Source organism: Taeniopygia guttata, chromosome 8 (assembly GCF_048771995.1).
Source record: "Taeniopygia guttata chromosome 8, bTaeGut7.mat, whole genome shotgun sequence".
Classification (NCBI taxonomy): Eukaryota; Metazoa; Chordata; class Aves; order Passeriformes; family Estrildidae; genus Taeniopygia; species Taeniopygia guttata.
In genome coordinates, this window is record NC_133033.1 from 13,019,667 (window position 1) to 13,044,110 (window position 24,444).

General features: G+C 36.6%; 1 protein-coding gene across 11 annotated transcripts in view; it reads left to right on the plus strand.

Moving 5' to 3' along the window:
* The window catches only part of ADGRL2 (adhesion G protein-coupled receptor L2), a 385,203-nt gene that overhangs the window by 157,402 nt on the left and 203,357 nt on the right, over positions 1-24,444 (plus strand). For 5 of the 11 annotated variants that reach the window (XM_072933004.1, XM_072933002.1, XM_072933005.1 and 2 more), the window contains one exon: positions 24,076-24,174. The exons of the other annotated variants lie outside the window; for them this stretch is intronic. The gene's annotated coding sequence lies outside the window, so the exon portion shown is untranslated. The remainder of the gene's footprint in view (positions 1-24,075; positions 24,175-24,444) is intronic. 11 annotated transcript variants of the gene reach the window in all.

A 24,444-nucleotide genomic window follows, 5' to 3' on the forward strand; every position in this document is an offset into this window, starting at 1 on the left:
TGTGGTGATTTGTAGCACTGCATGGGAGTGGTGATGTCTGCTGCTTTCCACAGTGGATGTGAAAGGCCAAGTGACATTTGCATCTCATAAAATAACCCAAATCAGGCAGAAATGTAGTTTTGAAAGTTCTCCATGTGATTTTGGAACAATATGGTGTTTCATCAGTTTTTGCATAGGAATCTTTTGATTTTTGTAAACTGGAAGTCATCATGTCAGACTGGAAATAAAATTATGGCCATGATTTTTTAAAATATAAATAATAAATTGCTTTCAAATTTAGAAGCAAGATTGATGCATGCTGTATTTATCCTGCCTTTGGCAGTGAGAAAGTCTAGTTCTGTTTTTCACAATATTTTGCAGTCATCTGTAGATCATCCAGCCCTCTTCAAAAATGTCCATGGACTATCTTGTCTCCAGCTCTTATTCCCCAGATCCAGCTCTTATTCCCCATCTGGGGAAGAAGGGTAATAAATAAAATGCTTGAAATTTAGAATAAAATATACTTTATTATTTAAAAACTGTATCTTAATTTCACTGGAATAATTACAAACATGGACTCCCAGCTGTGTCTGCCAGCAGTGGGAAGCCAGCTCCCGATTATGCCTGCCTGCAGGTATTGACAGCAGTCAGGAGCCAGATTTTGGCTCTGCCTGCCAGGAGGCATTTGATAACAACTGGGAGGCAGCTCCTGCTAGCTGGCACAGGCAGCAGTCCTGCAGCTCACCACTGGTCTGCAGGCTGTCGAGTTATGTGGATCAGATTAACCTCCAGAGGTCCTTTCCAGTACCGTTTTCCAAAATACGATGATATGATTTGCAATATATTTCAGGGATGTCAACAGGATTTTAGAAGAGGCTTTGTTTTGGAAGATGCTAATGAGCTCTGCTGATAGATTATCCTGCTAGAGTGAAGAGAATTAATTTATTATGTCAACTGGAGACTTTTTAGAAAACTTGTATAAAATTCAAATCACTTCAGATTATCTTCCACTAGTGTCCTGAGAAAGGACTCTTAACTGTTGTGTAAGAACCTCTCACAGTAACTACACAAAACTCTATCCATGCCCACCTCCATCATAAAATTAAACCCTGCACCAGATCACTGGTGATGTGATGGCTCACAAAGGCCTCTTCAGTAACTCAGCAACTGGAATTAACTTCACAAAGTCAATCAGAGCTGAAGTGTGAGAGGGTGGCAGGGGGAATGCAAGTGCTCCAGCTCTGCTCCCGGTTCCAGCTGCTGTAGGTTTTGTCATGGACCTGTGAACCCAAGAGGTGGCAGGAGGACAGCTTGAATTGAGTGAAAGGTAATGCATGTCCTACTTTGGTAAAGCTGATAAAAGGCATGTTTGCACTCAGTGTCCTGAAACAAGTATATATGAATCCAAGGAGTTCTTAATTCTGATTACTGTATGTTGGACTTTAAAGAACAGAAATCCTTGATAAAGGGTACAGTGCTGTTTTTCCTTCTTTTCTGAATCTTTCTGATAATTAGTAACAATTTGCCTCCCAATTACCAGCTGCCTCTTTTTCATATGCAAGAATCCTACAAAAGCTGACACAGTTGAGGTAACTGGACTAAGAGCTCTGCTCTAGTTTCAAGACAGGTAATAAACCTGATTCTTCAGAATTTGGTAAGAGAATAATAAAAAAAAAAAATTCCAATTTCCAAAGTTTGTTTCCAGCTCTTTTAAGTTTGTTAGTGATATCTCTGACTTGAAAGGCACTGAAGGGTTAGGATTTGTTACACAGGATATGTGGCTCTCAGCAGCTGAAAATCCGTATAATTTGGTACTTCTTGAATTATGACTCTGAAATATTGTCTTCTAATAGTGGCAAGTAGCAGATAACAGGTTTTATATAATCATATTTCAAAATGAAGGGATAATAAACAGTAATATTTGAAAGTAGGAATTATGAGGCAAGAAGGACTACTACCCTTTTCCAAGAAGTCGGTGAAACAGTTCCCAGTGATGACATTTGTTGGCAGTATCCCCCGGTATCACTAACTAGGCCAAATAGACAGCGTCTCTTACTGCAAGGTAAAAGCCATAAATGGCAGAAAGATTTCCATTCTGTAATAATTCTATTCCTCAGTCTAACCCAAAAGTATAAAAATGAGGCTGTAATGTTGCAGTAATGCTTTAGTTTTCTGTTAGTTTGGACTAAAGAATGCTGCTACACAGTATAAAGTTGTATCTACACCTCTTATGAAAATAGTCAATAATTTATGAACTCCTGTTTTAATAAGGTTGAGCAATTTTAAGGATTAGACTACAAAACAAGAACTCCATGAGGATTTGTATGGATAAAGAGATATGTCAAATTTTTGAAGCTCTGAATTTTTCAAGATAAAAGGAAACACTGATTATGAGAAAACATTAAAACATTCTTTTGTTTAAATTTGAGACTGGCAATATAATTTGCATGTAATTTATTTTAGAATAGCAGCTACAAATTCACAATGTTTTAATTTCATTTTTCCAAATAAAAGTTGTTCTTAAGTTAAACTTCATTTTTCCAATGAAAATAGCAGAAGCTTATGTTTTAAGATTTTCAAATTATCATTTTGTTAAAAAAAAAGTAATCTATATTTATTCATGTTACATATTTATTTTATATGTTTCAACTATTAAGATTTCAAATTTCATTGTTTCCTTTAAGAATTAATTTTATCTTGTTTGAAATTCTTACATTTTAATTACTAGAAAGTACTTAATATTTTATGAAGTAAGACCCAGTAGTATGGAATGTGTAACAGATTCTGAGTAGTTGAATGCACACTTACATCTTGAAAATACAGCAAGGTTACAAGACTGGCACTAAGGAGATATGTAGTCATTAACTACTTCCAGGCCTTAATTACTACAACTGCTATAATGTCCAGTGGTGCCTGATCCTCTCTAAAGATCAGGAAGAGTAAAAGAAATAATTTGGTTGCACTGTTTGTGAGCAGGTTACAGACTAAATCAGCTTTGTTTCCTCAAGGGTTAATATACATATTGAGTTATTTCCAGGGCCATGGTTTCTGCCTATCCATCAGTTTTGTGCAGGCTTTAAAGAATATGGTAACAAGAATAAAATTGCATTAAAGAATATGGTAGCAAGAATAAAACTACAAATCTGTCAAATTTTGGTCTTTAGAAGTGAGACTCACGTAATTGTTTAGGAAAAGTCAAGTCCTTAGTTGTCTTATTTCTTTAAAAAGATGTTCCCAGAGTACATCTATTAAGTATTAAAATTCATTCCTTCCTTGCAAGTTTTCTTCTTCTATCAGTAGTTGCCTACATAGTCTGAAAGCACATCAGATAAAATTACACTAATATACCACTATTGGCTGTACGTGTCTTAGGAGACTTATAATGATGTGAATTACAAAGATTTGTAGTAACTGAATTAAAATTCTGTTGTTTGAAAATGGACAAGAATTTTCCAGGAGATTTTAGTGTCTTTCCTTTTTATCCATTGTGGTCGAGTTCAAGACAATCCTTGAGGACATTTGCTTTCACATGCAAAAAAAAATCATTAATTGTTTTGAAAGCAATAGAAATCAAAGGCAGTTAAACTCCATAAATTTAACAAGTATTTATCTCACTGAGTTCAGAAAATAAGCAAATGGAATGTATTTCCAGGGATGGAATGTATTTCCAATATTAAGCATTATAACTTGTTTAAAAGCTCCTGAATTTGCAGTGCAGTGTACCTGAATCACAGATTGTATATTATTCCCCAGTCTCATTAGAGCTTTCAAGGAGAAAGCCATCTTTACTTCTACAAGCTTACTAGTGTGTCTGCCAATGCAATTTATGGTGCAGGAGTGACCATTAACTCCTACTCCTTTAAAACATATTTTCTCTTAGAGGCCCTGACAACTTAGACATTGGGCAAAAGTGTAGTTTATTGACTTCTGATTGAAGAAGATGGAAAAGTAGTCTACTTTAAAAAAAAAAAAAAAAGGTAACAAAAATAAAGTTTGAATTATGTATACTTTAAGGTAATAAACAAGATGTCCTAACTACTAAATCCTCCCATGAGCTTATAGTGTTATTTATTACTTGCATTACACTGGAGAAGTTAAAGAAGGAGTAGGGCCGTGTTGTGCTCGATGCTGTATTGAGGGAACAAAAGCATATTTGTCTGAGAGAATTTACCAAACCCATTTACATTAAAGCATTTATTCACAATCCTAACTCTGTCACATATTTAAAATGTTAGTCACAGCAGTCATCTGTAATTACCTATCAAGATGAATACGTAGCTCCCCTCTCAAGGCAACATTTGCTTTGCATTGCTGCCCCCAGCCCCTCAGCAGCACGGAGGCAGCCGCGCCCCGTCCTTGCACGGTACCAGCCCGGGCATGGCAGGAGCCACAAGCAGCCAAAGGGGTGACTGGGCACCCCAGAGCAGAGAGGCAGGGAGAGAAGGGGCAGCCTTCCTTCCAGATCAGCTCCGTCTTGTCTAGATCCCTGTGACAGGAGTGAAGCCTTGCTTCGGCCCACACTCATTCCTCATGCAACACTTACTCATGGCAATGGTCCTGCTCATTCCACTTTGACAGATTGCTGCCAGCACACCATTTAGTTATAAATATTTGCAGGATCCGGCTTTATTCATGACTAAGTAAGTTCAGTTATGAAATAATGCAATTGATACTTAAAGGAACACTAATTTTAACAGTATATTTTCCATTGTAAGTATTTTTACTGCTGTCAGTGGGAATAAGTTTAGATCTTGTTTCAGCTCCAGACCAGAGAACATGACTTCATTGCAGAGTTGCAGCCACTAACATGTGGTTGTGGGGATATTTACAGCATGTAGTGGTGTTTCTAAAGGCAAATACAGAAAGAAATAGTAATAGGCATAGAAAAAAAATATAGAGTGCACAGTTTAACAAAGATGTGGAGTTTCGTTATCTGTTTTGCTTTCACTGGAAAGGGCTTAATCATGCTTTCAATTACATTTCATGGCCTTCATGTGTTTCTTTGTTCCACAAAATAAGACTGTTCAGCCTTTTTCATGGAAGAGTAAAAAAAATTCCTTGTCTTGCAAACAGTCTGAATTTGATACAGGATGAGATGCTGAATACAGCTGGTCTAATACTTGTATTATGACTTTGCTGTCTCTTCAAATCCTTTACATTGTGAATTTCTAGTGAAATGTTGATGCAGATTCCAAGGAAATGTTGTTAAAAAACCTGGGATCTATGGATAGGAAATGACATCGTATTCTCTTTTCTCATTTAAAACAGTCAGAGATTTGGCAACCTTGGTAAAAATGTCAAATAAAAAATTGAAACTATTTAAAATGAAAAGTTTAATCAAAGCTTTGAAATGAACCAATAGGAAAGTCAGAACCTTTATACTTTTCTACTGTTACATTGCATCTCAAAAGTATAAATTAAATGTCAAATAAGAATTGATTTTCCCATCTTGGACCGACAGCTACTTAATTTCTTTGATATTAACTATAGTATTAAAGTAATAGGAAACCCACAAAAGCTCCTTACGTTTCACAGAGATTTCTTTTTCTATTTGTTTTGCTTTCTTCCATTCTTTCTAAGCAGTAAATGGGAAACCACAAATCCCACAAATCATGAAAGATCCATACAGATCTTAAGTATTGAAGATCCTGTTCCTGTGTCCCAACTCAAGAGCACATAGGAAGAGCATTCATAACTTTACTTGCAAAATGGCTGAGCAATTGCTGCTGAGGAAAGAGATCTTGGAATTACAAAAGCTATCTGGAGAGAATAAAACAGCCAACCCAATAAATTAGGCAAAACAAAACTAAAACTGTAGCTCATTGCTCAGTAGTGAGCAAAACCTATTAAGAGAGGAAGAGGGAGAATCATTACTTCATGGTACTCTCACAAACCAGATATTTTGGAAACCGTCCTTCTCATACTCTTCCCTCCCCTTTTTTAACCTGTAGTTAGAACTCGAGAAGTTACAGAGGCAGGGAGATAGGATGATCAGAAGTGTGGAACTGTTTTCAGTACAAAGAATAACTAGATGCTTTTCAGTCTGGGATAGATGACTGATGAGGGATATAATAAAACTCCATAAAATCAGAATAGCATGGAGAAGGTGATTAGGGAACAATTATTCACTGTCTTTCATAATACAAGAGGAGTAGGCTTCAGATTATATTGTCAGATAGCAGGTTAAAATCAAACAATACATAATAATAGATAATAGCAGCTAAAAATTCTGGGGGGCTGTAGATAATAGAATTTCCATGCATTCAAAAAGCAATTAGACAAATTTATGAAATCCACCAAGAACTGACTCAGAATATGTGACAGCAGATGACTGAGAGATGGAATATTATAGTAGAGAGGCAGCACTAGATGCCTGGTTTATTGTTATACTCTTTTCTGAGCATCTTTTACTGAGCACTGCATTATGGTGACTTTCAATCTGAAAAAAATATTATTTTTACATATTAGTTGGTGCTTCCAGAAAATACAGCCATGCTCAAATCCTCTGCTAGGATTTTCCTTTTCCTTTCTCTTTTTGTTGGACATGTAGAATACACAGCCTTTACTGCAAGCCACTGTGATGATGCTCAACACACCTGAAATCAGTCTCCAAGGTGTCTTTTAAAGGAATTCCATACACAGCTGCACCAGAAATTGGTCTTTTATTCTTGACAGAGTAAAATTCTTGACTAATTCTTTTTTGCTGTGTTTATATTTTTATTACAATAACAAAAAGGGTACGGATTAGCCAAGGTAAGGAAGAAAGAGAAAAAGAAATCCAAAGTAAACAGACCTTTTCTTTCCTCTCTTTGTTACCATCTGTGCAGGGTTTTGACATCCAGTGATGTTGCATTGCTGTCAAATGTATCTTCTGTCAGAATAGTATCAGAGATATACAAGGGCAGCTTTTTTGTTGGGATTTTTTGTTTGTTTGTTTGTTTTGGTTTTGTTTTTTAATACTATAGATTCCCTTTCATCATTCCTACCAGTGCTTTTCTGGTCAGCTGATCCAGGCATCCAACATCTTAAAACCTAAAGGCAAAGTTGAAGTAATTGAATTTACCCTTAGTATTTGTGAGTTTGGTCAGTGCCTTTCTGCAGTCACTAAAATACAGTGTTATCCAAAAGGCTGGTATTGTGTTACAGCTGCAGTGGTCTCCCCTCATGTTGGTTTCACCCTTAATGTACGTGATGTATATGCAGTTCTTTTCCCACTCCCACATTTTGCCTTTGTTTCTGTAATACTGCATCTGTATTTCTTCAAATAGTTATGATGATACAATATAATGAAATTCCCCTATTCTTCCTCTTCCTTTTACAGTGATTCCCAGAGTAGTAAAGGGAATTACAGGTCCAAAAGCTATATGAAATTTTTCAGTGTCTCAAATGATATACAAAGCGCAGAAGACTAAGGTTCTTCAAATTACAGAAAAATATAGCAGTTATGCCTAGAGTTTGTATGCCTTTGCCTCGTTGGTAAATAGAAGTAAATAAATGAAACAAAGCACACCAACAGGAGCCTATTCCATCATTCCTAAATCCACTTTCTCTTCAAATAGGCAGGTGTTTGCTTCATATATTCTGTCAGGCAAAACATACTGCACTCTAAAAAAGTCCATGGTACTGTTCATACTCCAAATATAGTGTAATGCCAGATACACAAATTGAGAGGGAAAACACAGTCCAAATTTTACTGACTTTTTTGTATAGATATATATTCTGTGACATTCACAGCAGCATTTTTTCACCAGTCTTTTCAATATAACATGAGAAAGATTCAGGGCAACAAGCCCTGTACAATTTGGTGTCCCAGTGGTAGCCTCATGGTCCCCATAAAGCATCCTTCCTCCTGAGATGTAGTGATGGAATCAAAGCTTCTCTATGTCTCACCAATTGTCAGCTGCTGTTTCAATTCCTTGTCACCTGCATGAGCTATTCCTTATTCAAAGTTATAAGACCAAAATGGAAAATTTCAGGACCAAAGAAATAAACATTTCCTATATTCCCCCCCACACTATGTGGTGTGCCACTTAGATGTAGTTGATTATTTGGATTCATACCTTTGTATCTTTTAAACTCACTGCCTCATTCACATTTCTTACACTCTGGCCAAGTTTGTTGCAGCTTGTTATGTGTCATCATGTTTTCTTGCAATTCATCACTCAAGCTTCCAGCAGCCTAATCGGATGCCATGTAACTGAATTTAACACAACAGAATGTATAAAAAATATTTTTTCAAAATGTTTTCATCTGCCAGCATGTTAGATACTGAGCCATGAATCTGTGCATAATGGGGAAATCGAAACTGTATGCCCAGCGAAGTACGTCTGCTGTTTGTGAATTAATAAGCAGATCTCTCCAAAGTAAAGCAGTATTTCAATTTACAAACATTTGCTGTAGCTATTGGCATGCCATTGCTTCATATTCCTGCTATTCACAGACCTTTAAGCCAGTGTCTCCCTCCCTCCTTGCCCATGGTCAAAGGCACAACTCAGACATCTCTTCCCTGAAGGACAGTCTTGATTTGCCTTTATTTCTATGAACTTCAATTTTTTTTCTTGTTTCTGATATGACTTGACTAAAAGGTAGACGTAATTCCTGTTCCAAAGGAATAAATTAAGTGCAGTGTACAGATCAGCTCTACTTAATTTTCAAACTAAACTACTCAAGCTTTGGTGCAAATCTTGAGGTACTTATATTATTTTCCTGGATGTCCATTTCATTTTGTAATGCATTTTTCTTAAAACAGTGTATGATGCTTCCATCATCCAGAACTGCTTTTGACATTTTAGGAGAGGAGACAAAATTAGAGAAAGGCTAAGCGTTGGAGTAAAGATTATGCATAAACTGTGTGTCACAACATAGAAAATAACGTAATGCTCTGAATAGTTACATAACTCCCTGAACACCTATTCATTCCATCTGAACTCTTTCTACACCCCTATTTGATACATTTATTTTATTAAAATGTTTGCAGAATCTGAAGATAAGTACAGAGCAATTGTATGGTTGAGGGAAATTGACAATATTAGACTTAAAAGGACAAAATTCAAAACCACATTAAGGTATGAGTAGCCCTCAAAAGGAAAGGGTCATGCAGCTGTTGGAAAAGTAAATGAAATAACATGAGAGAATAATAAAACAGAAGTTTGAAATTTGGTAGAAACTTGAATTTGATGGACTAAGAACGGCAAGCAAGTAGAAAAACCAGAGATGATGAGTTCAAGGCAGCAGGTTGGTTTCAAGAGCTGCCATTAAGTTTGTGGGGAGAGGGATTAAAGAAACTGGGATGGGGGAGAGTGGACAGAGAAAAGTGGATTTGCCTAGACAGAATGAGAAAAAGCTGTAGACATATTTAAACGCCAATGAGCAAGACTGGGTTGCAATTTTGGAGCTACTCTCTTTTAAAGACAAATTATCGTAAGAACATGGAGGGTTTGAAAAAGAGGAACAGTTGAGTACCAACCAGTCTAAGTGATACTAACAACATTTCCTATAGAAATGGAAAGTGAGAGATTCTCAGCAAATATCAAGCCAGTCTTTACAACATTTAAATGCCTCATATGTTAATACTGATGAGAATTATCCCATTTTCCAGGTTTACATATATTGCCTCCTTAATACAAAAATGCAAACAATGAAGTGACTGATATGTATGCAGTGGTAGATAACTAGTGTCTGGTGGACCTGTTTTATCTTATATCCAGCTTTAAAATTAGAGTCTTAAGCACAAAAAATAATTCTCTGTGCCCTTGTGCCAGTTAAAACATATTTACTTCCAGCAAGAAACAATAGGAAAACTCCATGTGGCACTTTGATTACATACAGAACCAAATCACTAAAGAAACATATCACAAATAAGTATTAGTAAAGGTTTATCAGCTCCACTGAAATTATACTTTTCCAGACTCTGCTTTTTCCACACACCTCTGCAATTACTCACTTCAGAGAAAAAGGATGATGCCACTAAAATGATGAAACCTTAATATAACCTTTTCAGCAAGACATAAAATATATTGATTACTGACTGCTGAAGGACATCATTAAATAGTTTAATTTTTTATTCCCTTCCCTCCTTCCTTCCTTCCTTCCTTCCTTGTTTCCTTGTTTCCTTGTTTCCTTGTTTCCTTATTTCCTTCCTTGTTTCCTTGTTTCCTTCCTTGTTTCCTTCCTCGTTTCCTTCACCTCTCTTCCTTCCCTCCTTCCCCTTTTTCCATACATGCTTGCCCAGCAGGCATCTCTGTACTCACTGACCCAGCCAGTTCAACTATTAAAGAACTTCTCTCTCTGAGGAGGCCTGATGTCAACATGGTAATCTGTTTGGCGGCCCTTATGATGTCCCATGAATAAAATATATGACAATACAGTTTGAGCTGAAGAGCTTACTATCTGTTACCAAAGAGAGTGTTTGGAAGCTCCCTGATGGCTCAGCCATTCTGAATCCCAAAGGTTGTCTGCTTTATATTCCGACTAACCCACTCTGACTACTCACAAAAGGTGTAGTTAACTAATTTTCCTTGCCGGCATCCAATTTTTGAATGGCATATTAGAAAAAGAACTAATGCAAGAGACCAGGGATTTCACTTGTGTATCTGTGGTGAGAGAGAAATAAAGGATATTTTTATATCCAAGCCAAGAAAGTGCTTCATGGGGGGAGGGGAGAGAGAGAGAGAGAATTGAATTTAAGGAAGATCTCATATTCCTTATAGTAGAATGTTAAAATAGCCACTTGAACTTACATGAGGCTACAAGTGAAAGTATGGCAGTTCAACTCATAAAATGTGTTCATCAAATGCATTCTATCTGTTAACTACTTTAACTAAGTGAACCTTTTCCTTTGACTGCCCATTAAAAACAAGGAACTCTGATTCATGGTTCTTCCCACAAGGCTGAGAATCACTTCTTGGCAAGTTAAAGAGGTAAAACCGGTTCCTAGTTCTTAAGGCAGATAGTCAGTGTAGAATGGTTTAATGTGACCTTTCCAGCACAAGAGCGCTGTTGTTTTTCTGTTTTCGAGGATTTTTTTAAAGCCTAGTCATTAAAAAATGCTTATAGCTCACTTTTTTTCCCACTGGAAATCTCTCCCTTTAGGTAGAGGCTTTGGCCATTAATCCTTTAATTATGTTTCTGCTTATATTTAATTTTTGATCTTCTATACTAGGAATCATAAAATGCACATTTTATATAAAGGTTGGTTTATACTACTACCTGCCAGCTGCTATTGGCTTGTCCATTAACAGTTCTCTTTTCAGCAGCAAACACTCAGCAGAGCACTTTTTACCCTATTGTTCTGTAGTTCGTGTTAGCTACCATCAAATGCCACTTATCCTTTCATAGTAGCAATATCTGCACAAAATTCAAGTTAGAGTAACTGGGTTAAATAGATGAGGTTGGAGGGTTTTTGAGTAAATTCAAGCTGTGCAAGTAAAAAGTTACTTGAATAATCAGTGCAACACAGTAACTGAATGTCAAGGAAATGTCTAGTTTAAAATAAATAAAATTAATGCCTTTCTAAATTTGGGGTTGATTACCTTCCTGATGAGTCTAATTTATTATATATTTCTGTCAATATTAAAATTGGACAGTTAAAATTGTGCAATTAGTATTTTAGATGTAAAAACTTCTAGATTTTGATTTTAAGAACACATTAATATTGAAAAGCTCTAACCTCAAAGCTTGCAGAGGTAATTATTTTTAATAAAAATATCAATAAAAATGACATGCAAGGGGTTTATTCACCTTTATGGTTTTTGAGTTTTTTCATTCCCCCTTCATTTGGGTCATAGATGTTTGGAATGTTCATTCCATATTGTGTATTTTTTTAGGATCTTGAAGAGTCCATTTTAGTGGTCAATATTAATATCTTACCTGAACATATGGCTATAACATATCTTCTTTGGGAATTTTGAAATCAACAGGAAATTTGTTTCAGTTAGGAATAAGTAAGAGTTTGTTTTGGTTTTTTTATGGAAGTCTATCTGGCCTCCTTCAGCTTAGGTAAAGCACTGTCACCATTGTAGCTTAAGTCTCCTTGCTTCTCAATTTCAGCCAAAATCTTCATTTTAACTCATGCATCAACAGGAGGGCAAGAATTTCCTCAGTTTTGAGTTCTCTGCTCAGAGTTTTCTTGAAAAAAGTTGTTCTTAATATTTCTTTGTTTCCTTTATGACATTCTCAGATAGAATTTTTCATTTGTTTCATTATAAATGCAGACTAGAAGTGCTAAAGGTTACATAACGGTAGTCCCAGTTTAGTCTCTTCATTATGTGCTTGTAAATTTATTGTCCAAACATTTTCCCAGGGTGTCAATTACAGGTGTCAAAAAATTATACAATATTATAGTTAAGTACTATCTTTGCTAAGCACTTTACCTGTGAGAAGAAATGGTGCAATAGGATAAGTGCATCAAAGCTGTATTAGTTTTGTTCTGTTCTGTTTGTTTGAGAAGTAGCATTACAGCTTTGGAAAATTAGTTGCAAAGATTTATTGTAAGATAGACATTCTTTGATGCAAAAAGATGACAAAGAGCATGAAACAAGAAGCAGAAAGTCTTTATCTCTTTCAAGGGTGTGTCATACATTTCAGGGGGAAAGGCCAGGTTTGGAATTGGGAAAAATTGTCTCAGTGAGAGCTATGGAAATGCTGCATTATATTGCCTGTGGAACCTCCAAAAGAGATTGGACAGATATCCACTGACAATTACAGAAAGCATATTGGATCCCACCTTGGGCAGAGGGTTGGTCTACATGGATTGTAAAGCACCTTTGCAATCCTATTTTTAAGTCACAATTTTCTAACATCAGGGTGACACATATAGCTATACAGAAATACATTATTTAAATTTCATTCTGATAGGCTCAGTCATAGGAGACCCTAGATCAAACATCAATTAAAGCTGCTTTCATAATCCAGCAGAGTTGGAATGTAACCCTGCAGAAAGTAGACACCATTTTGTATGCTGTCAGCAGCTCTAAGGAAAAAAAAATTAGAGAAATTGTTTTCCATTAGTCTGACTCATTCTGTGATTCTGTTACTCTGTGAACCAATGCAAATAATGTAGTAGGCAGGATAAAGAATGAGACATTCCATTTCACAGGAATCACATGTGACACTTGAAAGTAGATTTTAAAGGAGTTTTTATGCTCATGGACAATTAATGGGCTCCAGATTATTTCTTTGTTTGTGAAGTTTCTTAAGACTAAAAAAATGCAATCCACTTAATAATTACTGTTTTAAAATAATGAAGGGAGTAAAATCTAGATTTCACGCTTATCATAACTCACCTTAGAAGAAATCATTCAGCTCACTGAGAGTTTGTAGTGACAACTATCACAACTGTCTTCCATATCTTTCTCTTGTACATATTAACGCAACATCCATGATGTACCAGAGTATTTCTGTGAGTACTCTGATGATGAGCTTCAGTGGTATTGTGAGATACAGCAGATTTCTAGAGTATATGAGTATATATTAGAGTAAAGATCAGAGTAAAAAATTCATGGAACAGAAGAGCAATGGGGTTTTTGATGAACAACTGTCACCTTTGAAACTTTCCTCTCCAAATCACTTTCAGCTCTGAATATGCTTTGCATGGGATGAACAATGATGGTGCCACACATCTGACTATTAATAGTAGACATGAACTGCTGAAGGGAACTGGCACTTAAAACTGTTTGATGGAAAACTTTTTTTTTTTGCCACAAGCAAATTGGGCTTTGAAAACTGAAGAGAATCCAATTGAAATTTAAGAAAACAGTATTGCATGAAAACATTAGCTATAAATTAGACAATATTCTTTTAGCGCTAGAGCCTTGTCCTTCAGATGGCACTCTAAAGACTCAGGGTGCCCAACAGTGACAAGAAATTTGCTGTGGCATATGCTAAAGGCAAGCACAGTTCCTCCAGAGGAAGTTTTGATAGGGAAGTCTCTTTACAAGACATTACGTGACCAGGCAGGTGAGCTCCACTGCCTAATGCAAAAATAGGAAGCAACTATAAGAGGTCTCTGTTCTTGTTCTGTGCTTGGAGAAGGTTGTGTCTGAAATCACGTCTCAGCTTTTTCCAGCTCTAATTTTGTGAATACCATCCTGGGCAATATTCAGTGTTCCTCACTCAGTTTACAGGACACTGACATTTCTTCTCTCATAGAAAATGTTATATACCAGAACAGACTTCACTAACAGGTTGCACTGTTAGCTTATGGTGAACTCAGGTGATCCTTGCACGAAAGGCAAGAAGACTTGATAGCATGTCAAAAGCACTCTGATTAAGAGGATTTGGGTCCTGCCTACATGCACACAGTGGCTAGAGCCCCAAAGTTGTGTATTAAATCACATCCTTTTTTGTAGATAGAAAACTGCGTGGACAATTAATGCGATGTTTACTTCAGAATAACCTGAATGAGCTGTCTATACAAAGCTTTATGAAAGATTACTGTTACCTTATATAAACTATATGACATGATCCATATAAATGGATTTTGGGCTGTTTTTTCCAATATAGAAAACAGCTATTCAGTTTTTCATAGTTGCTCCGAGAAAAACAATATCCAGTCTTTAGACCTGGCTTGGAAAATAACACCTGCAAAATATAAATCTGGGACTACAACCACAATGAGTACTAGGTACACAGGAGAATAATTTATATTAAAAGATACAGAACTTTTCTTTCTTTTTTTCCCTTATAAAAAAAATAGAACTGTTTATGAAAATCCTAAAACTTATAATAATTCTGTCACAAATTATTTTGTTATTTTTATAAGAAAAGTGCTGATTTTTTTCCCCCCTTCATATTAAATAGACTTAACATCAATATAGCTGTTTTGTCTAACTTCAACTTCTTGAAGTGAACACCTTATCATGCCAGAAAACCACTTTTTGTTCATGCACCTGCACAATGATTAATGGAGGTACAACCCTGGAAATAGCATTTGGCAGTTAACAGCTGCTACCAGCACTCTGGAGAGTGCACAGAACCTTGCAAAATTAAAGCTGCAGATTTGTTCTCCTCTAAAAAGTCGAACAGAACTCCTGAGTCATGTGTGAGGTGTAGATTGTGCATCATAATTTCAGGTATGCTCTTTACCTCTTGTCTAAGAGTGTCAAGTTCAAAGTCAGCTGATACATTACAACAAAAGACTTCTCAGAAAACTGCCAGCACACACCTGGTGAATATTGCCAACACAAGCAAAGAATTTTAAAGCAGTCAAATTAAAATAAACAAAAAAGTTGAAGTATGAAACATAACTGGCACACCTCAGCCAAGAGCACCCATTTAGTCTCAAAAAAAAAAAAAAACAAACCAAACCAAACCAAACCAAAAAAAAAAAAAAAAAAACCCCAAAAAAAACAGAAAAGGTAATGAAATACAGAAGAACTAGGACAGCAGCACCAAATTATTTCTTGCCCATTTTTGGCCAACATCAGTTCAGTATTGAAGTCACAGCTGTACCTCAGTGGAGTGAATGACCCCACTGACCTACACCTGTGGCCCAACAGCTGGTAATAGCTGGTAGGTGACAGTCAGACTCTCTGATTACATGATACATGTATGACTGGGTCTTGCATTCACTTTGTCCTCAGTAGTGAGTGTTCAAGGTGAACTTCAAAAGGAAACAAAACCTAGTCTTCATCACCCTGAAGTGACCTGTAATATCATCTGCTACAGTAGCACACTAGGCAAGATACCAGCAAAATTCAATATGTAGGTTGTGATAACTTATCTAAGGTAAATATTTTCAGGCTGCAAATTGACACTTGAAGGTTCTCTAGAAAGTTTGGATTTGGCACCAGCTTGGTTCCCATTAATTCATCAGTGTCTTACTGGCCAAGATCTTCAAGTGAGTTTGCATATGCTTCCAATATCCATTTAGCCTCAAGGAATTTCTAATTACCGAGGGACCGAGGGGAATGTGAATGCTGCTACAAGTGCCGGAGGTGACTGTCTCAAGAAATGGGAAAGTAAAGCCAAGTTAATCTAGTTCTGATCTAGCACAGCTTTGTGAGAGCTCTCTGCCAAACCTGCTGATACTGTTGCTAAGGAGAATGTTACATACGTGTTACATACTGATGTCCATCTTGTGTTGGAATCTCTCAAAGTCTTCTCATTGCTGGCTCAAGTCTGACTGGTTTGTATTAAACCTGGGCTTTTTTGCCTTGCTATGCAGATTGCTTTAAATAAGCAATGTTGTTTATTAAAGTCAAAGTGTTGCCATTCTCAAAAAGCTTATGATTTCCAGTTCCTCTTGATCCCTAACAGTGGTAGGAAAAGGCTGGGGAGAAAGATGGCTCCATGCACTTGCAGACATCTCACTCATGCACTGAAGCTTTTTATGGTTTATTAAATAAATGGATTTAATGGATGTGCTGGCCCTCTGTTCCTTCTTTAATACCTTTGAAGTACTCTCAGTGCTAGCTGTCAGCTAAGAAAAAAATATCAGTCAAACTAATGAATAGGTCCAAAGTTTCCCTCACTATTCTTCTCCCCTGAGAAAAGGCCATGGCATATTGTTGAAGCAGAACAATCCAGATTACTATCCTCCTCATTCATTCTCAGCTAAAAAAGCTTGCACCAATTTGCAGATTACTAGAGCATCTGAGAACAACTACTTATGAGGAAGAGAATGTCAGAGTAAAGACTTTGTCACAGAATTTTTTGGAAGGGAAAGGAAAGGAAGAAACTCCGCTTGAGAGATCAAATTCAGAAAATGTCTCTGCTAAGGAATTTGTGCCAAAGGGGCAATGGTAAGACACCGAGGTACAAAAGGAAACCAGAGGCTGGAGAAGCTGAAAGAAGAGGCGTCCCACTGTGGAATGACTGGAATGCTCCAAAAGGGACGACTCTGTATTGACCATCTTGCTTGATCTGCATGTCAAAAGTAACTTCTGCCACATAGAAACATACTTCTGTTCTGAAAAATGCTGTGATAAACAAAGCATTCAAGGCCATGCCATTGATCTCTTCCTCCAATGTTTTTAGGGCAGGTATACAACATGAAATAGCATGTCTTTCAGAAAATCCATGTACAAAAGGGATAATGGAAGTAAACAATAAAGGTCGCCTTGCAGTGATTGATTTTGCCATTAGTAGGAGTAAAGCTCACTAATGTACCATCACATTCTTAGCTATTAAGTCCTGTAAACCTGGGATATGATTTTTCAGATTAACTTACAGTTTCACCGAATTCTCTGGGCAAACTCAAAACTATTTGAGTCTAAGTAGGAGAACACCTTCCCTAAATAAAAACTTACATAAATTAACAAGTGTTTTGTGTGTAGCATGGGTGAAAGATGCTGGAAAAAAACATGGGAAAATGTTCTGTTGCCTGAATTATCCAAACATTTGCCACGTATAATGACTGCTTTTTGATCATTTTCTGTCAACAGTGTAGTTTTTGGAGATATGCTTATCCATTAAATATATATATATACATCTCATTTGTTATGATGAGAGGATCCTTCCACAGAAAAATATTCGAAGTAGATTTTTGTCATTCTATCTTCCAGTTATATTCATGCACACTAATTAGTTCTATTCTGTTTCATACTGTTTCATATATAGATGGCAATTTGTGACAAAATAGAGAATAATTCCAAAGCAAGTACTCAGGTAATTTATTTGGATGAAACTCTTAATTTTTCACTAATCAGTTCTGCATCTCATTCTGTTTTGAGGGTCTTGAATGAACCTCACTGGACACTGGACAGGATTTTTGTCTCTGACTTTAACAAAAAATTATCATCAAAAAGTAGTGGCTTTTCAGCTTGTCTGCTATGGAACTTTGTAGGTTTCAACATAAAGGGAGTTGATGCTGTTTATCACAGAATCAATAGCAAATTGGTCAATGAACCATCAATGCAGACATAGTTTTGCACTTGTTTCATCCATATTTCTGCCTAAAGGATAAATTTATCCCAAGCACCACCTAATTTCCAGTCAAGGTTTCTAGTACCAATAGACAGGTATCCATATAGGTGTAGTTATGAAGATATATTACTTCTTCCACTAAAAATGAAAGTGTCTTGAAGTTAGTAATCCTTTCACTGTAGTTAAAAGGTAAATATCTTCAGCTAGAATCATAAAAAATGTTGTCATTCAAAGATGAATGTTTTAACCTTTGCTTAGTGGAAAGCCAGTAGTCCAATTTACAGTTCCTCAGTGTGGTTCAAATGTCATAACCAATGTTACAAAAAGAAAAAAATCTTTGTTCTTGAAGGTGATTGACAGAAGATATAATTATCTCTGCAACACGTTTTTTCCCTATCCAAAATAAAATAAATACTAAAGAAATAGAAGCTGTAAATTCAGAAATAGGGATTGTATTATTAATTATTTTGCAACCAGAGAATATTACATAATCTAATGACCGATTCCAAATGTTACTAGTAGATCCCTGAAGGCTGTTGTATAATCAGCTGCAGCATACAAACTTTCCCAAAAGGTGAACCTTGAGAACGCAACCAAACATACTCTCACAAAGGTAACACAATGGGTACTCTGCATGTTTGGTGGGCATTAGGGATGTTTCGTGTGTGGTACTCCTTTGAGAGCTATCAGCAGCAGAATCAGGGGCCGTGGCTGCTAGAAAAGTCATTGAGATAGTACTGCCTTAGATGGCATCCCTGAGACTGTTAATTTTAAAGGCTGTTTTTAGATAAAGAGTCAGGCATCAGCTCAGGAGATAGTTCATTTGATGTGATTTGAAATACTCTTACTCTGTGAGAATTTGGAATTTTCCAGGTTTTAACATTAAAACAAAGGAAAAAAATTCTTAACTACCATTTACGTTTGTTTCTTATAAAGGAGACCTGGTTTGTTGGTCCTGAATTGGGCAGCATCCATCTTTTCCGTCATCTTGTAGTAGTTTTTGCATGATTAATGAACATATATCCCTAAACTACAATTCTGCCAATATGAAATGGCTTTTCAAATTCACAGTAACAACTGAGGTTGGGTTTAAACAATATGCAGGGTCAGCTGGAAATTTCTCCTTGGACTGGTGACCTTCAGTGTGTCTCAGTTTGTAGCACAGAATATTAGGCAGAGATGCAAGACTAGCAGCATATGCCTCTCATAAACGTGCATGTGAAGTGGATTTACCTTCTCTTACCTTCAGTGAAACCATACCCACACAGCCAGGTTGGAATTTCTCCCAAAGTGTTAAAAATTTCCAGGGAGTAAGACAAATCTTTAAAAAGAGTAAATTTGTTAGTAACAAGATGGCCAAAATAACTAAGCAAAGGATATTTTCTAATGGGTGTATTGTTGTAGTTGACCAAAAATAAACCAGACAGAGCTGACTTCAATTAGAAGAGGAAGCTGGGAATGATTGTTTGTTTGTTGGGTTTTTTTTTAAGTTATCAGTCATTAGACAGAGACAAAAAACATCACAGTAGGAGACCTGTAAAATGGTTCTTGCAATCCTCAAGGGCGTTTCTTTCCATCTTTCAACAACAGAACTGGTCTATATCATAAGTCTTATTTATAAAGAGGCTTTCAGGCAATTTCACACTGCTTTTCTCTGATGCCGCCCAAAAAACATGTAAACCCGAGGGATTAGTAGTGACTTAGAGGGAAAATAGTGTAAAGTTACAGGATGAACTGAGCCAGTGCAGCTGGCTTGATGCACCGCTCCCTTGGGCTACTGCAATGAGTGAAACTTACCTAAGTGCCCCAGCCCACTCCCACCCCGCCCTGTGTGACTTGTTATATTGTGCACTAGAATTACTGGGGCTCAGGGGGCCGTCAAGTCTTTAATGGCCTATAGTGTGCTAAGAGAGGAGTTCACTACCTCGGAGCTGAGAGTTAAACCTCCTTTTATAGCTCTATTTTGACAGTAACAACTGGGAAGCACGGTAAACAAAATGTTTGCTCATGCACTGCAGTTGGTCGCCTATTTTTATTCAGTTACTTTTATGTTAGCATCTTAGCATGCAAAATAAATGGTGACATTAATTATCCGTTGTGGGTGTGTCATGAGTTACAGGTATCAATTATATTGTGTTACAACTAGTTAATGACGCTGCACATCCGAGATGTTTTCTTATATTTTCTCATTTATTAAAATTGTCTGCAGAGGAGCTATCAAATATATAATAAGACAAGATCTGTTTTCATCTTTTGTTTACTATATTAACTGACTTACATCTGGTTAATCCACTTCCCATTTCAATTATTATGAAAAGTCTCATACAAGCAATTGTCTTTCTGCAAACACAGAGAATGAAAACCAACACAAACTTCACTTACATCTCGAATATGCATAAGCTGTCTTTATAAATGAAGGTCTTAAAAGCCCATCACCTCTGGAAAGAGAAACTCTATGTAACACACTCCTATTTGCTACATGAAATAGTGATTTGTTTTAGGTTTGTTTTGTTTACAGTTGCATAGACACTTCCAACAATTCCATACATTGGAATATTTAGAATTCACTTGTCAGAAAGAATTATTGTAAGAAAGGGTAGGAATATAATTTGGACCCTTCTACTTTTGAATTCAGTAGCAATTGTCTGTCCCTTCAAAGTTGGAATTTGAGTTTGTTTTAAGGGCTCTGTAATCCTTGTGATCTATGTTCCAATATTCATACTCTGTTAGTGAGCAGAAGGTTATTGGGGGTGGGTGAGGGCAGAGTTTTGCTTAGTAAATAGTGCATGATCAGACTTATTCTTTTCCCACTGAAGTGCCATGAGGATTAATTTGTTAATGTCAGTGCAGCACTTTGAAGACATAATAAAGAAAATAAAGTTACTCTGGTGATGAGTGCCACAGAAGTGTCTATAAATGAATAAAGTGCTGTCTAAGTGCTAAGTATTATTATGATTACTGCCTGCATTTGCAAAGAAGTGGTTAAATACAGTGGGATGTGGGTGTAAAATTACATTTTAAATGGATCTATTTTTGAGATTACTTATCAGCATGATTAGTGTGATAATAATTACATTTATCATTAATAATACATTTTTGAAAAGTTAGGCAAAAAAAAGCTAACAACTTTGATTTTGATTTTGCCAGAAATGCGCAGTGCTTTCCAAAAGCAATCTGTGGAACTTGTCTCTGGAATGCAGCTGTGTAAGATTTCACTAACATCTTGCAGGTGGAGCCTAATTTTAGTTCAGCCTTGAGAAGGGGGAATTGTTTTCTCTGATATGCACAGCACCATAACAGCAGCAAAGCAGGTGGAGCTTTAGACAAGTACTTGTTTACTTTCCTGTTTAAAAAAACCAACAAACCAACATAGATGAGTCATATCATTAATCATACAGTTTCAATTTGATTTTAACAAGTCTAACAAAATAGTCTGCAGCACATTTGACCTACTGATTCTCAAAAGTGGAACAAACCCAACAGAATGGGAAATGTTCAGAAAATGAGCATTCAATCCTAAATTTAGTGGAGAAGGAGCTGGTAAATGGTGGGAAGGAAAATTTAGAAATGCATCTGCTCAGTCACAAAGAGTAAGCAGCAGAATCAGTTTCAACAATTTCTCTGTAAGCTTCAGCCATCTCTTATTATTAGAGCTTTGAATTAAATTTTATGTAGAACTTTGAGATTCTTGGACTGCAAGACATGAAAATGAACCAGGGTATAAAAGCTGAGCAGCAGCTTGCTGCTTTTAGTCCCATTGGTAATACAAACTCAGTGTAATAAATCTTGCTCCTTTACTCTTGACCTGTTTATGTTTTAAGCTCAACAGAAATCCTTATTATCTGAATGATCAATAACTGATGTCTTTTTCATCAGTTGTTATGCAACTTCTCAGTTTGTACATGGCAAAATAGAGTAATCCCAGAGTGTCCTTGGGGTAAGCAGTCTATTACTAACTCTATTACTTGGCTAGAAAGGCTACTTTGCTATACATAGTTCTTTTCTAAGCTTCCACATTTTGGATTAATGTATAAGATACATTGAGGATTACAGTTTTTTCAGTAGCTTGAAAAAACAGAGGTCCCTTCCAGGGCTGTGTTCAACATGTTTTTTATGTGGTAGACTGTAGAGTTGTTGGCTGCATCTGTGATTGCTCTTGGCTGGTTTTTTTCAGATGGCATTTATTCTGATATTTACACCTCAGGTTAACTTTTTGCATCTCACTTATTTAAACTTATTTAAACTAACTATAAAGTTAGTCTAATAGAAGGTTTCTCAGGTGTACCAAAACAACACTGTTGTTGTGCTCTAGGTAACATATCACCTGTAAGGAAATCATGGTTACTGGATTAGAAAACCTGTGTCTTTCCAACTCTGGATTTCTAATAGTTCTTTTAAAATTAACTGAATGGACAGCAGCTGGAACCAACAAAGAACTATTGTTTCATATGTTGTTATTTCCAGCATCCTTTTGGAGAGTTCATACACTTTGTGTCCTTGACTATAAAGTCCTTGTCTTCCAAACATCTCTTTTAATGAACAAGAAGAGGTGGAAATTTGTCTACAAAGTTTTTGGTAATTTCTCAAGTAGTATAAGCTGTTCCTGCACTTAAAATTAAATGGGCTCATCAGAGGTCTCTATACTGCATGCTTTTCTTTTTCTCCAGACAGACATGGCATATCTAAACAATTCCTGAGAAGGGCAATAGTTTACTTGATCACTTCAGTGATCATCTATTTATTTCTTTATAACAGTAATAACAACATAATACTTTTTATTCAATGGCCCCATAGTGCCTATCATTTTTTCATATAGCTCAGCTGCCTCAGAAAAGCAGCACACTCTGGAGCGTGATGGCACAGGCTGTTGACTTCTTTCCAAGTAATTCTAGTATACATTTGATTGGTAGTGACATGCCTGTGAAGCTCAGAGATGGTGAACAGACTCATCTTATCTATATCTCACCTTATCTTAGCACTTACAAGAGTGCTTCCCCATGTCAGAATAGAGGAGCACCGGATACTGAAGTCACATTTTTGTTGGGTTGCATCTGTTATCTCCTTCTCTTGGATGCACAGGGCCTGTGTGAAGTCTTGGTATCAGGGCTGACCTCTGGTCTCATTCCTGTCTATGCCCACTCATGCAACTTCATGAGGTGTGTGCTAACCTGAGGATCCACCCTGAACTGATCCTATTTACAGAGGTTTGTGGAGGATGACCAGGTGAGAATTAGAGAACTGTGTTCACTGGCATTTTTGAGAAAGCATTAATCCAGAAAGGATTTTGTGGCCAAAATCCAGTTCCTACTCTGCTGCTGAAACTGTGCTGCCCCAGCTGCAAGCTGAATATATCACTGATGTTGAATGTCTTCTGAAATATTTAACAGAGATCATAGCATTTATAGGTAGTACCGTAAACCTGAGCTTTCAAAACCATGAAGAATGATATCTCCAGTGCTGAAGAAGGGCAATTGCACAATGATTCCCTTTGGTCTATCATTTTTTTGGTATTGATTTATGCCTTCCCCAGGAGTAAACACCAGCTACAGATGTAAGAGGCTTTACTCTCTCCATTGGAGCATTGGCGGTGTTGGTACTACAGCCTGTAGAAATTAGCATTGCAGACAGGGCTCAAACAACATTATGGTCCTAGCATAATACACAAGAAATGCTACAAAATACTGTTTGCTTCTAGTGTTACATGAACTGCAGCAGTGCTGGTGAGGATACTCTTGGGCAGGTGGTGTGGCTCTTGGGGATGGTGCTGTGCAGGGCTGGGAGCTGGACTCAGTGATCCTTGAGGGTCCCTCCAACTCAGCTTATTCTGTGGTTCTATGAATAGAAACCTGTCTTTGGGCCTGGCCTGTCCAAGTAGAGAGCAGAAGTATGTGAATATATCCTGTAGCATTTGAAAAGAAACAAACATTTAGAAGGATATGGGAATGGGTTTTGCCTTTGCCTAGTTTCAGTGTTTCTTGATTTTAATTAGGACTCACAGAACTTAGGCTATTGCTAAGTTTTAAAATATTATCAAAGACATTATAAACATTCTAGTTGTTTAAGCTCAGTTGTTTCTGCAAATATTTGCCAAGTCTATATTTATCACTCTATGTTTCAGTTATCTCTAGTTTGTTAACCCAAAATAAGTCTTTCTAGCATTTCCATGTTCTCACCATGTCAAAATAATGTGAGCTGACATGCCTTTTTTTCTGATTTATATTTTTTTATAAGTGATGAAAATGAACCTAAAATCCACCAAAGCTGAACATGCTCAACACTGAAGGAAGGTGCATAACAGCCACAACAGTATTTCAATTCAGGCTAAAGAAGGTAGGGTTTGATCTGTTCATTGTATTTCAACAGTTTCTGTGTTAACGGAGGGAAGAGAACTTCCTATGCTGCTTATTGCTGTTAGAATACAGAAATTCTCTTTATGATTTATGCTAGCTTAAAGAAACTATGATGATATCAACCTGTACAATTCTCTTTTGCCGTATTTTGACTCTGCCTTTTCTGAGGACCAAATTTTGTGGAGAGAAGAACAAATGGTCTGATCTTACTTGGGAGTTTACTTTAGTGGGAGAGTCAGAGCATTTTTTA